This window comes from Trichechus manatus, unplaced genomic scaffold (genome assembly GCF_000243295.1).
Source record: "Trichechus manatus latirostris isolate Lorelei unplaced genomic scaffold, TriManLat1.0 scaffold00029, whole genome shotgun sequence".
NCBI classification, from domain to species: domain Eukaryota; kingdom Metazoa; phylum Chordata; class Mammalia; order Sirenia; family Trichechidae; genus Trichechus; species Trichechus manatus.
This window is the reverse complement of record NW_004443965.1, coordinates 5,129,779-5,143,121: the sequence shown is the minus strand read 5'-3', so window position 1 is coordinate 5,143,121 and position 13,343 is coordinate 5,129,779. Positions and strand designations below refer to the sequence as shown.

At 39.4% G+C, this 13,343-nt stretch overlaps 1 non-coding gene across 1 annotated transcript; it reads right to left on the bottom strand.

The window, feature by feature from the left end:
- Positions 1-12,244: 12,244 nt before the first annotated feature.
- On the bottom strand, positions 12,245-12,351 carry LOC111820218 (U6 spliceosomal RNA). Its single transcript, XR_002823754.1, has one exon. It is a non-coding gene; the product is annotated as a U6 spliceosomal RNA (small nuclear RNA).
- Positions 12,352-13,343: the final 992 nt, after the last annotated feature.

Here is a 13,343-nt window from a genome sequence, read left to right as displayed (position 1 = left end):
TTCACACAGACTGCCATATCTCTTGTTAAAGTATTGAAATATCTCCAAACCATTTTTTAAACAGTCACTGTCCTGAACCCCAGGAGTGCCTCCCCCCAGCCTCATCTTCCCCCATTCTATCCTTCCCAATGTCTTGGAAGAAGTAGAACCAGAATGCTCCTTAGAAGCAAGGATGGCGAGACTACTTCTTACATACTTTGGACATGTTGTCAGGAGGGACCAGTCCCTGGAGAAGGACATCATGCTTGGTAAAGTACAGGGTCAGTGAAAAAGAGGAAGAATCTCGACAAGATGGATTGACACAGTGGCTGCAACAATGGGCTCAAGCATAACAACGATTGTGAGCATGGTGCAGGACCGGGCAGTGTTTTGTTCTGTGGTGCACAGGGTCGCTATGAGTTGGAATTGACTGGATGGCACCTAACAACAACACAACAACCCTCCCCAACATCTCCACCCAGAATCTTTCCAGGATCTCACGTGGTATCTGAGCCACATGGTTTGTTCAATTTTTAATATCACCCTTGCACGTGTTTTAAAACAAGGCAGAAGTACAGGTGAAAGGACAATGGATTATCATCATTCACACTTGTATCAAATAAATACATTTTAGAGGAGAAATCATTACTTGGGAAGATATTTCTGGATGACATCAACTTATTTGGATAATATAAGGGAGAAGAGATGTCCTTTTTTATTGTGACATTTGTGTTGAAATCCGATTCAGGGTCAGTGTTATTTCCATAACTGACAGATGTTCAGTGGCTTTTGTCAAGTGAGTTGTGGCCTTTATTCAGTTCAAAGTGGCCAGATGTCCAAATCACTAAAATCATCTTTCTAAGCTGATGTGTGATCTGATTAAGGTCCTTCTTGGGCTTTTTGGCTCAGAGTTCAGAACGGAATTGGAGCGGAGATTGAGATAGACCTGAAGAACAGCTACGCATATTCTGCGTCTAAGGCAAAACCGAATGCCTAACTCTTCCCAGCTTTAGGCCATTTTGCAGGTAAATATAGAGTTTAGTTTTCAAGAAATGTTATTTGGGCACCTTTTAAAAAGTCTGCAAGGAAAAAATTGGGTGCACAGTGGCTGCAACAATGGACTCAAGCATAACAACGATTGTGAGGATGGCGCCGGACGGGCAGTGTTTCGTGTTGTTGTACATAGGGTAGCTGTGAGTCAGAACCAACTTGATGGCACCTAACAACAACAACAAAATTGTGTTATTTCAACATTGTATATTTTCTAGACTGAACGTTCAGCATAAGCTGGTGGGAATGAAAAAAAGGAGGAAGAGTGTAATTTTCAAGATGATATCACTTGGTTCAATTTCCAAACCCCAAGTCAGTCCAGCCTCTTCCACCTCCAGGTTGAGGCAATTTAGGGTTTCCTCCCAGAGGTTGGCCCAGAGCCAGGAGTTTGCCTATTATGAGATGGATTCGGGGTTCGTGTATTTTTTTTTAATTGTTCTTCAGATGAAGGTTTTCAGAACAAACTAGTTTCTCATTAAACAGTTAGTATACATATTGTTTTGTGACCTTGGTTAACAACCCCACAACATGTCAACACTCTCCGTTTTTGACCTTAGGGTCCCTATTACCAGCTTTCCTGTCCCCTCTGCCTCCTAGTCCTTGTCCCTGGGCTGTTGTGCCCCTTTAGTCTCGTTTCGTTTTATGGGCTTGTCTAATCTTTGGCTGAAGGGTGAACCTCGGGAATGACTTCATTACTGAGATAAAAGGGTGTCTGAGGGCCATACTCTCGGGGTTTGTCCAGTCTCTGTCAGGCCAGTAAGTCTGGTCTTTTTTTGTGAGTTAGAATTTTGTTCTACATTTATTCCAGCTCTGTCTGGGACCCTCTATTATGATCCCTGTCAGAGCAGTCAGTGGTGGTAGCTAGACACCATCTAGTTGTAGTGGATTCAGTCTTGTGGATACTGTGGTAGATGTGATTCATTAGTCGTTTGGATTAATCTCTTCCTTGTATCTTTAGTTTTCTTCATTCTCCCTTGCTCACAAAGGGATAAGACCAGTGGAGTATCTTAGATGGCTGCTCATAGGTTTTTAAGACCCCAGACGCTACTCGCAAGGTAGAATGTAGAACACTTTCTTTATAAACTATGTTATGCCAGTTGAGCTAGATGTTCCCTGAGACCATGGTTTCCACAGCCCTGAGCCCAGCAATTCGGTCCCTCAGGGAGTTTGGATGTGTCTATGGAGCTTCCATGACCTTGCCTTGGGCAAGTTGTGCTAGCTTCCCCAGGGTCTTACCCTTCACCAAAGTTACCACTTATCTACTTTCTATTTAGTGTTTTTTTATCCCCACCTTTTCCCTCCCTCGTAACCATCAAAGATTGTTTCTTTTTGTGTGTAAACATTTTCATGAATTTTTACATTAGTGGTCTCATACAATATTTGTCCTTTCGTGATTGACTTATTTCACTCAGCATAACGCCCTCCAGATTCATCCATGTTATGAGATGCTTCGAAGATCATCATTGTTCTTTACCGTTGCGTAATACTCCATTGTGTGTATGTACCATTGTTTGTTTATCCATTCATCTGTTGATGGGCATCTAGGGTTGTTTCCATGTTTTTGCTATTGTGAACAGTGCTGCCATGAACATGGGTGTGCATATGTCTATTCCTGTGACAACTCTTATTTCTCTGGGATATATTTCTAGGAATGGGATTGCTGGATCATACAGTATTTCTATTTCTAGCTTTCTAAGGAAGCACTATATGCATTCCCATCAGCAGTGCATAAGAGTTCTGATCTCCCTGCAGCTTCTTCAACATTTGTTATTCCGGTTTTTTTTATTTGTGCCAGTAATGCTGGGGTGAGATGGTATCTCATTGTGGTTTTGATTTGCATTTCTCTAATGGCTAGTGATCACTAGCATTTCCTCACGTGTCTGTTGGCTGCTTGAATGTCTTCTTTGGTGAAGTGTCTGTTCCTTTGCCCATTTTTTAGATTGGATTATTTTTCTTTTTGTTGTAGAGGTGTTAAATTTTCTTGTAGAATTTAGAGATTAAACCTTTGTCTGATTTGTAATGGCCAAAATTTTTTTCCCAGTCTGTAGGTTCTCTTTTTACTCTTTTGGTGAAGTCTTTTGTTGAGTGTAAGTGTTTAATTTTTAGAAGATCTCAGTTATCTAGCTTATCTTCTGGTGTTTGTGTGTTGTTGGCTATGATTTGTATCCTGTTAATGCCATATATTAGGTCCTCTAGCGTTGATCCTATTTTTTCTTCTAAGAACTGTATAGTTTTGGGCTTTATATTTAGGTCTTTGATCCATTTTGAATTAATTTTTGTATATGGTGTGAGGTCTATATAGGTCCTGTTTCATTTTTTTGCAAATGGACGTCTAGTTTTGCCAGCACCATTTGTTAAAAACATTGTCTTTTCCCCCATTTGATGGACCTTGGGCCCTTGTCAAAGATCAGGTGACTGTAGGTGGAAGGTTTTACATCTGGGTTCTCAGTTCTGTTCCATTGGTCAATGCATCTGTCGTTGTACCATTACCAGGCTGTTTTGACTACAGTAGCTGTATAGTAGGTTCTGAGGTTAGGTAGTGCGAGTCCACCTACTTTATTCTTCTTCTTCAGTAGTGCTTTACTTATCTGGGGCTTCTTCCTTTTCCATATAAAGTTAATGATTAGTTTTTCCATCTCTTCAAAGAAACTGTTGGTATCTGGGTCTGGATTGCATTGTATTTGTAAATTGCTTTGGGTAGAATTATCATTTTCACAATGTTGAGTCTACCTATCCATGAGCATGGTGTGTTTTTCTATTTATGTAGATCACTTTTGGTTTCTTGCAGTAGTGTTTTATAGTTTTCTTTGTATAGATCTTTTACATCCCTGGTTAGATTTATTCCTAAGTACTTCATTTTTTTGTGTGTTGGGGGGTGTGGCTTTGTGTATTTTGATAATGTCCATGTTCAGAGGCTGACCCAGGTTTTGTGGATCCCTGCTGTTGTTAGGAGTCCTGGTTGCACAGTGGTTAAGAGCTACGGATGCTAACCAAAAGTTCTGCAGTTTGAATCCACCAGCTAGCTACTCCTTGGATACCCTATGGGGCAGTTCTACTCCATTATATAGGGTCGCTATAAGTTGGAATCAACTCGAGAGCAATGGGTTTGGTTTGTTTGATTTTTCTTGTTGTTAGTCGCCATGGAGTTGGCTCTGACTCATGGAGACCCCATGTACAACAGAAAGAAACATCACCCGGTCCTGTGCCATCTTCACAATCACTGGGATGGTCGAGTCCATTGTTGTGGCCACTGTGTATTTTGAGTGACTTCCAACCGAAGGTACTCATTTTCCAGAACTATATCAGATAATATTCTGTTGTGGTCCACAGGGTTTTCACTGGTTAATTCTTGGAAGTAGATCATGAGGCTTTTGTTCCTAGTCTGTCTTAATCTGGACGTTCCACTGAAACCTGTCCACCATGGGTGACCCTAATGGTATTTGAAATACCAGTGGCATCGCTTCCAGTGTCATGGCAACACACAAGCCACCACAGTACGACAAACTGACATATGGGTGGTGGTGTAGATCCTTAAACTTATACAATTTGGAAGTCTCTCTTTAAGAAAAAGAATACAAAATCATAAACTAAAAATTGCTAGGACTCCAACTAGGGCCTTAAAAGGGGCCCTTGCAAGTGAGCGGCCTTGAAGCGAGAGCTTCATTAGTGTAATGGTAAACCCATCTCTTTCTAGGTGGCTCTTGACCGTGTACTAGGCTCCAATGGACTCTGTTAACTGTGAGCTTCTGTTTTACTTTTTGTAGGTCTTTTTTTGCTGCTATTTTGCCTACCTTCAGGGAAATGCAAGTTGGGCAAAATCTACCAGGTTTAAGTAGCAGAAGAAAATAGATTTTCTGTCATTTAAAAGAGATCTGATTAATGGGCTACCCTCACATAAAGCCTTGATGACATGTGACCTCTGTGGCCATATGGGAGAAAAGGTAGAATTTGTGCTATTTTCTTCAAGCTTAAAAATGAGAATAGCTGATATTCATATCTGGAAATCCTTTTCAAATTGACTATACAGTGACAACCCCTACGTATTTTGAAATGGTATGGAGGAGGGGGAGTAGGAAGATTATTGTATAGTAGTTAATTCCTTATCTCCCCATTGTGCCATGCAAAGCAGAAGGTATAGGTGGGGGTTGAAATTTGTATGCTCAGAAATTTTAGGTGGGCAGTTATTTCTACTTGGTCTAAAAAGATAAATAACAGAAATATCATTACATCCTCCCCCTCTTTCTTGATTTCTGGGAGGCAATAGCTTTGAGAGTCAAGTGGGAGTCTAAGTCTTGAACGGGACAGTTTGTGGGAGATGGTACACGGGAGTCTATGAGACAGGCAGGGATGAGACAAAAGGGCCAGGCCCCTAAGTAGCCTGCTCTGCTCCTGGGTAGGGCTCGTGTTCTGGAGTGGAGAGAGGGTGTCTGGTGATGAAGGCCAGATATCTTGATTTTTTTGATGAGTTATTTAGAAGTATTTTAAATTTGAAATATACGAGGTTTTTTTTTTAGGTTACTTTTTGTTATTAACTTCTAACTGTGTTGTGGTAACTGTTCTTTAAAGTGTGTTGAAACATATGACTTAGTACATTGTCTATTTTTGGGAATGTTCGATGTGTCCTTGAGAAGAATGTGCGCCCTCCAATTGTTGGAAGAATTTTACATATGTCCATTAGATGAAGGTTATTAATTATGTTATTCAAATCTTCTAAACCTTTACTGATTTTGCCTGCTTGCCCTACCAAAATCTGAGGAAGAAAAGGATAAATAACTCAATTTTTAAATGGGCAAAAGACCTGAGCAGGCTTTACACAGAATAGAAGACACTTATAGGCAACAAGCATATGAGAAGATGCTTAACCTCAATAGTAATTAGAGAAACATAAATCAAGGCTACAAAAGGCAGTCATTTTTCACCCCTTTAAACTGAAAAAATGAATGAGTCTGACAATATCAAGCAATGAGAGGATGTGGACCAAGAGACTTTTATATATTACTAGTAGGGGTATAAAAAAGACACAATCACTTCGAAAAATAATGGGGAATTATTTTTGTAAAGGTAGCATTTATGTACTCTATGACTAATTGGTTCCATTCCTAGGAATATAGCCAAGAAAAACTCCTACACATGTGCATCAGAAGTCAACTTTAAGAAAATTAATTGCAGCACTATTTGTAATAGCAAAAAAATTGGAAAAACTCAAATGCCCATCAACACAAGAATAAATAACTAAGGAAATACTGTATAACAGTGACAATAAATGAACCACCTGCAACAATGTGGATGGATCTTAGTAACATAACTTTGTGTAAAGAAAAAAAAAGAAGTCCCAGAAGTTACCTACAGCATGTGATATCCATTTTAGATAGTTCAAAAACGACTAAAACTAAATAATAAATTGTTTAGGTATATTATACCAAAAAAAAAAAAAAAAAACCAAAAACAAACCAAACCCATTGCCATCAAGTCGATTCCGACTCATAGCGACCCTATAGGACAGAGTAGAACTGCCCCCATAGGGTTTCCAAGCAGTGCCTGGTGGATTTAAACTGCCAACCTTTTGGTTAGTAGCCGTAGCTCTTAACCACTATGGTATATTATATGTGGGTGTATATATATATATAATTATATATTATCATACTTACTGCATGTTTAATGAAACTATAACCACCACAAGAAAAGGATAAAGACATACATTGAGATAGTGATTATCTTAGAGGGCAAGGAGACAGGATAAGGGAGGAACACACAGGATGTAAGTTTTAGTGTTGGGGTCAAGTAGTGACTTCATAGGGGTTCATTAACCCAACTCAACCCATTGCCATAGGGCAGATTCCGATTCATAGTAACCCTACAGGACAGAGTAGAACTGCCCCATAGGGTTTCCAAGGCTGTAAATTTTTATGGAAGTGGACTGCCATATCTTTCTCCCATGGAACAGCTAGTGAGTTTGAACCACCAACCTTTCAGTTAGTAGCCGAGCACTTAAAACCACTGTACCATGAGGGCTCCTCTCCTACATTATAGTAATAAATAAATAAAGGATAGGGCCACACATGGACAATGAAGACTACATATCATAAACCAATACAGTAAAATAGTTGTGTTCACTTGAGGTCCCATTTAAATATAAATAAATAGAAAATAAAGGAAAGCCTAAGGAAGGCCCCAGATATAAACGCCAGGAGGAATCCAAGGTTTACCTGTCTGACAGTGTTGTAAAGTATACTTTGGACAGAACTATAGACATCTGATCTCCTCAGAATTTTTGGCTGACTTCAACCCAACGTGAAAGCCTAGGGCTGGGTTGATGTTAAGCAGGTCTGATACTTGCCTTCACAAAGCAACAGGTGCCTCAGCTCCTCTCAGATTTAAGAGCTGATGCTGTCTGTAGATTGAACCCTTTTCCAGATCACATGATTCCCAGCTCAATTCAATCAACTCTTTGTCAACTCTTGGCTGACAGGAGCCGAGGCCTTAGGAGAGGGATTTAGCCAAACTTTCATAAACTAGCAGGGAAAAGCTAGGAAAACAAATAGATCAACCTCACTCTTCTCACACCTTCGAACTCTTTGAGTGCCTCCCATTGCCTCACAAAGCAAATGGTTCCATAGCTTCCTCCAGAAGCCAGAGGACAAAGAATTCATTGAGACAGTCCATAAAGGTTGGCCTTCTGGGTCACAGAGCAAGATGGAGAAGGTGGGAGTAGATCTGAAGACACAAGGAGTAGAAATCTGTTTTAGTTTCCTAGGTGTGTCATAACAAAATACTACAAACTGGGTAGCTTAAAACAACAGAAATTTATTCTCTCACAATTCTGGAGGCCAAAAGTCTGAAATTAAAGTGTCCACAGGGTTGGTTTCTTCTGGAGGTTCTGGGGGAGAATCTGTCCCATGCCACTTTCCTAGATTCTGGTGATTGCCAGAAACTCTTGGCCTTCCTTGGCTTGTAGCACATCACTCCAATCTCTGCCTACCTCTTCACATGATTTTCTTCCTGTGTGTCTCTGAATCTCTCTCTCCTTCTAAGACTATCCGTCATTGGATTTAGGGCCCACCCTAATCCAGTATGAACCTTGGTGCCGCAGTGGTTAAAGCACTTGACTGCCAACTGAAAGGTCGGCAGTTTGAACCCACCAGGTGCTCTGAGGGAGAAAGATGTGGCAGTCAGCGTCTGTGAAGATTACAGCCTTAGAAACCCCATGGGCCAGTATTCTGTCCTACAGGGTGGCTATGAGTCAGAATTGACTCGACGGCAAGGAATTTGCTTCCCTGCCCCAATCCAGTTTGACTTCACTTTAACCTATTTCCAAACAAGCTCACATTCACAGGTACTTGGGGTTAGGGCTTCCATGTACAGGCAGTCCCCTACTTGTGACAGGGTTCTGTTCTGATGGCTCCACCATAAGTCAGTTCTGATGTAATTTGAATACCTCACTTTTCTTTTTCAGTTTTCATTATTATTGCCTTTTGTTATCAGTATCTTTATAAATCTGATCTTTATTTGTCTTTGAGGGTTGGAAACTGTCTTAATTATCTAGTGCCGCTATAACAGAAATGCCACAAGTGGATGGCTTTAACAAAGAGAAATGTATTCTCTCACAGTCTAGGAGGCTAGAAGTATGAATTCAGGGTGCCAGCTCCAGGGGAAGGCTTTCTTTCTCTGTCAGCTCTGAGGGAAGGTCCTTGTCATCAATCTTCCCCTGGTCTAGGAGCTTCTCAGTGCAGGGACCCTGGGTCCAAAGGATGCACTATTCTCCTGGTTCCGCTGTCTCTCTGCTTGCTTCCATCTTTTATATCTCAAAAGAGATTGACTTAAGACACGATCTATTCTTGTAGATTGAGTTCTGCCTCATTAACATAACTGCCTCTAATCCTGCCTCATTAACATCATAGAGGTAGGATTTACAACACATAGGAAAATCACATCAGATGACAAAACAGTAGACAATCACACAATATTGGTAACCATGGTCTAGCCAAGTGGACACACATTTTTGGGGGACACAATTCAATCCATAACAGAAACATTACGTATAAACTTACAGATATATTTTAATACATACATACATAAAAATATACAAATCATAAATATTTACCCTGAAGATGAAGAAGAGTTTGACGACATTGGCATTTTGTCAATTGCTGTAATAACTCCACTTGCGGAAGGTTCAGGAGCCCTGGTGCGCAGTGGTTAAGTGCTTGGCTGCTAAACGAAAGGTCGGCAGTTCAAAACTACCAGCTGCTCCTTGGGAGAGAGATGTGGCAGTCTGCTTCCATAAATATTACAGCCTTGGAAACCCTATGGGGCAGTTCTGTTCCATTCTATAGGGTCACTAGGAGTTGGAATCGATTCAACGGCAAGGGCTTTTGGTTTGGTGGAAGGTTCTGGATCATCTGGATTATCCCTGGGAATGGGGATGGTGTTTCTAGTCAGAAAATTAGTGAGAGTTGTCTTTATGGTCCTTTTCTTTTTTTCTTCCTATATTTCACAGTAACATCTCACTGCTTCCCAAATCTGCCTGTCAGCTTTAGCAAAGCCATCAGCATTTTGGTTCATGTTTTCAAGCAACTGAAGCACCTGGTTTAGTTTAGAAAACTAAATCTACACAGCAGGGTTTTGACAGTAAAACATAAAATCGAACATCTGCACATGAATATCTGAGAATGATAACACCAACAAATTACGAGTTGCAATAATGTATGTAGTACATATTACTAACAATAAGATGCACACACACACACAAAAAAAGTACTATCTTAAGTGTGGTTTGTCGTAACTGGAATATGCCATGAGTTGGGGACTGCCTGTATATATCTGGAGGACACAATTCGACCCACAACAAAATCCAACGGGAAGATATGAGCAGAAGTGCCGAACTGAACTTTCGAGAAAATTTTTGAAAGGGAGACAGAGTTTGCAGTCATGTTCTTTTTGTTGTTTTGCTCTTGCTCTTTTCTCTTCTTCGTAACTGGAATGCAGACATAATACTTAGAATCACAGTTATCATATTTTGACTCTGGAAGATGCAAAATACATGCTAGGAATGGCAAAGCAGGAAGACAGAAAAAGCCTGATTCCATAACAGCCCTGAACCACCTACCCCTGAATCGTTGTTACAATAATGAAACACAAACAAACAAACAAAACAAATCTTTTAATTGTTTAAAGTCAGCCTTCTGTTACATGCAGCCAAATGCAATCCTGATTGATTCAGGTACCTTGCCAAAGCCACCAATCAGATATGCTGAATTATTAAGTAATTTTTTGTTCCTTTCAGTGTACTAAATAATATACATCATTTTAGAATAATTGAGTTAATGTTCAAAACTTCATAAAAGATTCATTTATCTTCATTTTTATAACTTAAAATTAACATAATTTAATTGACACAGTAGAAACAAGCTGAAAGTCATAATTTTTCTTTTATCTGCATATTAATTGATAATGCTGCAAAGTTTTTATTCATTTTTCTGGTTCATTTACGATAGCTTAGTTTGGGAATAAACAAGGTATCAAATCATTATCAAATTTCCTTAGCACTTCTACTTAGAACATACAGTTTCACGTTTAAAAAAAAGAATTTCTAATGCACCAACTTCTATAACAACTTTATACTCAGAAAATAGTTCTGGAAATATGGCAAGAAATAGAATAATACCATAATTACTCTTACAATCAAATTAAGTCTCTCTCAAAGACGAAAAGAAACAAAATAGCTCTCTTATAGCTGAATAAATAAGAAAAGATAGCAGATAATGGATTAAAGTTTGATATCTCTATCTATTCATCTAGCTACCTAGGAGTATACCTTATGTTAAGCATTAGATATTGTTGAAAAGCCATACAACTTTTCATCATGCAACTAAAATTTTTGGACATCTATCAATATTTTGACTATACTAGGGAAGTTTGCCAGTCAAAGGAATTCAACTGGTGGGTTTTATTATAAATAAAATAATTACCTTCTTATTTTACTGTATTATAAAATCCACCTCTTCTTATGAACTAGGGAAAATTTTTACATAGATAAACTCAGGATTTGTCATCTATCAGATTCTTTAGTCAGAGGCTTGTGAAAGATTTCACCCCTTTATAGACTAGTTAGCATCTCTCAGTCTTACAGCCACCAGGGGCCTATTTAATGGCAACCTCAAACCCTGAACTGTGGAGTTTCTATACTGAAGAAAAAAGAGATGTGGATGGGGTTGCTGACAGAACTTAGAGTGGTGGATCAGGGGTGGGATTTGTGTATGCAGGAGACATTGAAGGGAGATACAGACAGATGGAATGACGGCACATACAAATTTCACTTCGCCTCAGAAATTGCTGAAACTTGGTGTTGCCCAACACACTGTGATTTAATAACATGAAAATTTCCTTGGAATTCTTATTGTGTTATTTTGTTCAAACATTGTTGTGCAGATCACATTTGACTGCATAAAAAGTCTCTGGGGGACATCTGGTAAATGTTATAGCTTTGGTTGGTGCCCCAATATAGCCAAGTGTGGAAAAGGCTTCTTAGCTTATTTGGCCACCAGCCTTCCTCATAGAGATATTGTTAGGGCTAACCTTATGCAGCAGAGACTAGCTAGCTGTTCATCAGACTATTTTCCTGCTGGGCACTCACCTAGACTCTATTTCCCAGCCTCTCTTGGAGTTGGGTGCAGCTATGTGATAAGTTCTAGCAATGGAAGATTGGCAGAAGGGCCCACAACAATACTCGCTTCTCTCTTTCCTGCTCTGTCAGCTGAACACAGAGGATCAAACAGAAGACTCTAAGGCCTTAGAGAATGACACGGCCACTAGTTGCAAGGACTCTGGGTTCCTGAAAGACTGTGTGGAGCGGAGTCTCCCTGCCACCCCTCATTAGACTGTGATCTGAATAGGAAAAACAACAACCCAAAAAAAACCCTTTTTGTGTGTTACACCATTAGGCTCTTAGGGTTATTTATTACAGCAGTTACTTACCTTGACTAATAAATTCTAAGATCTTTACATGAAAAGAATACTATTATAAGAACCTTCTTAATTCATAGGACAAATAAAAATGAAGGCATAAAAGACTTACTGATTATTCCAGTAAATGTCCAGAAAATATTTCTTTTTTTTATTGTACTTTAGATGAAGGTTTACGGAGCAAACTAGTTTCTCCTTAAACAATTAATACACACATCGTTTTGTGACATTAGTTGCCAATTCCACGACATGTAAAAGTGTGGAATGCTTCACGAATTTGCGTATCATCCTTGCACAGGGGCCAGGCTAATCTTCTCTGTATCGTTCCAATTTTAGTGTATGTGCTGCCGAAGCGAGCACCAGAAAATACTTATTTCTAATAACTTTAACAGACATCAATAGTTCTACAGTTCTAGTAAGTATCAAATCTTCATTTTTGGTGGATCCGTGCCACAAAACTGAGAGCTAAGTATTTCCTTTACCTGTAATCCCTTCAAAAAACGATTCAGTTTTTGCCCAAACGCTGGTATCAATATATCACGATACAAGGCCTTGTCACACCTTCTTAACAAAGAAGAGAAATAAATGTATATGTATTTTGTAATTGTTTAAAAAAAAATTTTTAGCCAATCTTATCTTTTGGTACAATAAGAATAAAAGCTTGTGCCATTGGCATATGTTTATAAGAAGTACTTTTGTGATTGTTAAACACCAATATGTGCTCGGTATACTCAGATAAATTCTAACTTGCACAAATCATCCTTGGAAATGGCTTATTCTATCTCAAAGACTTTACCCACCACAATCCTGTATTATGCTACTAGACCAAGTTAAGAATGTTTGGCTCATAAGCATAGTGAACCTCCAGTTATTCCTTCTCTTAGCTGCTTTCAGTCGACTAGTCAGAGATTAGTTTTCCCTACACAGAGTCATTGAACTCAGTCATCTCAAAATAGCTAAAACAAAGCAGTATGGATCAGTTCCAGGTTCAATGGTCACACTGTAGGAACACAATTCATTTGTTAATTAAACGCACACTATCTATACCGCTGCTTCCTGCCAGCTTCAAATTTCCATTTCTAGGAACTCTCAGTTTGTCTCAGGAGTAGAAATAAAATAGACACCTCGCTCCGCCCTTGCTAAACAGTCTCCTGTAGAGGCTTTTCTCCCACTCTGATTTTTCAAACATAAGCTTGTGGATTAGCCTAGTAGAATTTTTGTGAATGTCAACTCCCTTGTTGTGTGCCATCAAGTCGATTTTAACTCATGGCGACCCCACGTGACAGAGTAGGACTGCACCACAGAGTTTCCTAGGCTGTAATCTTTATGGGAGCAGACTACCAGGTCTTTCT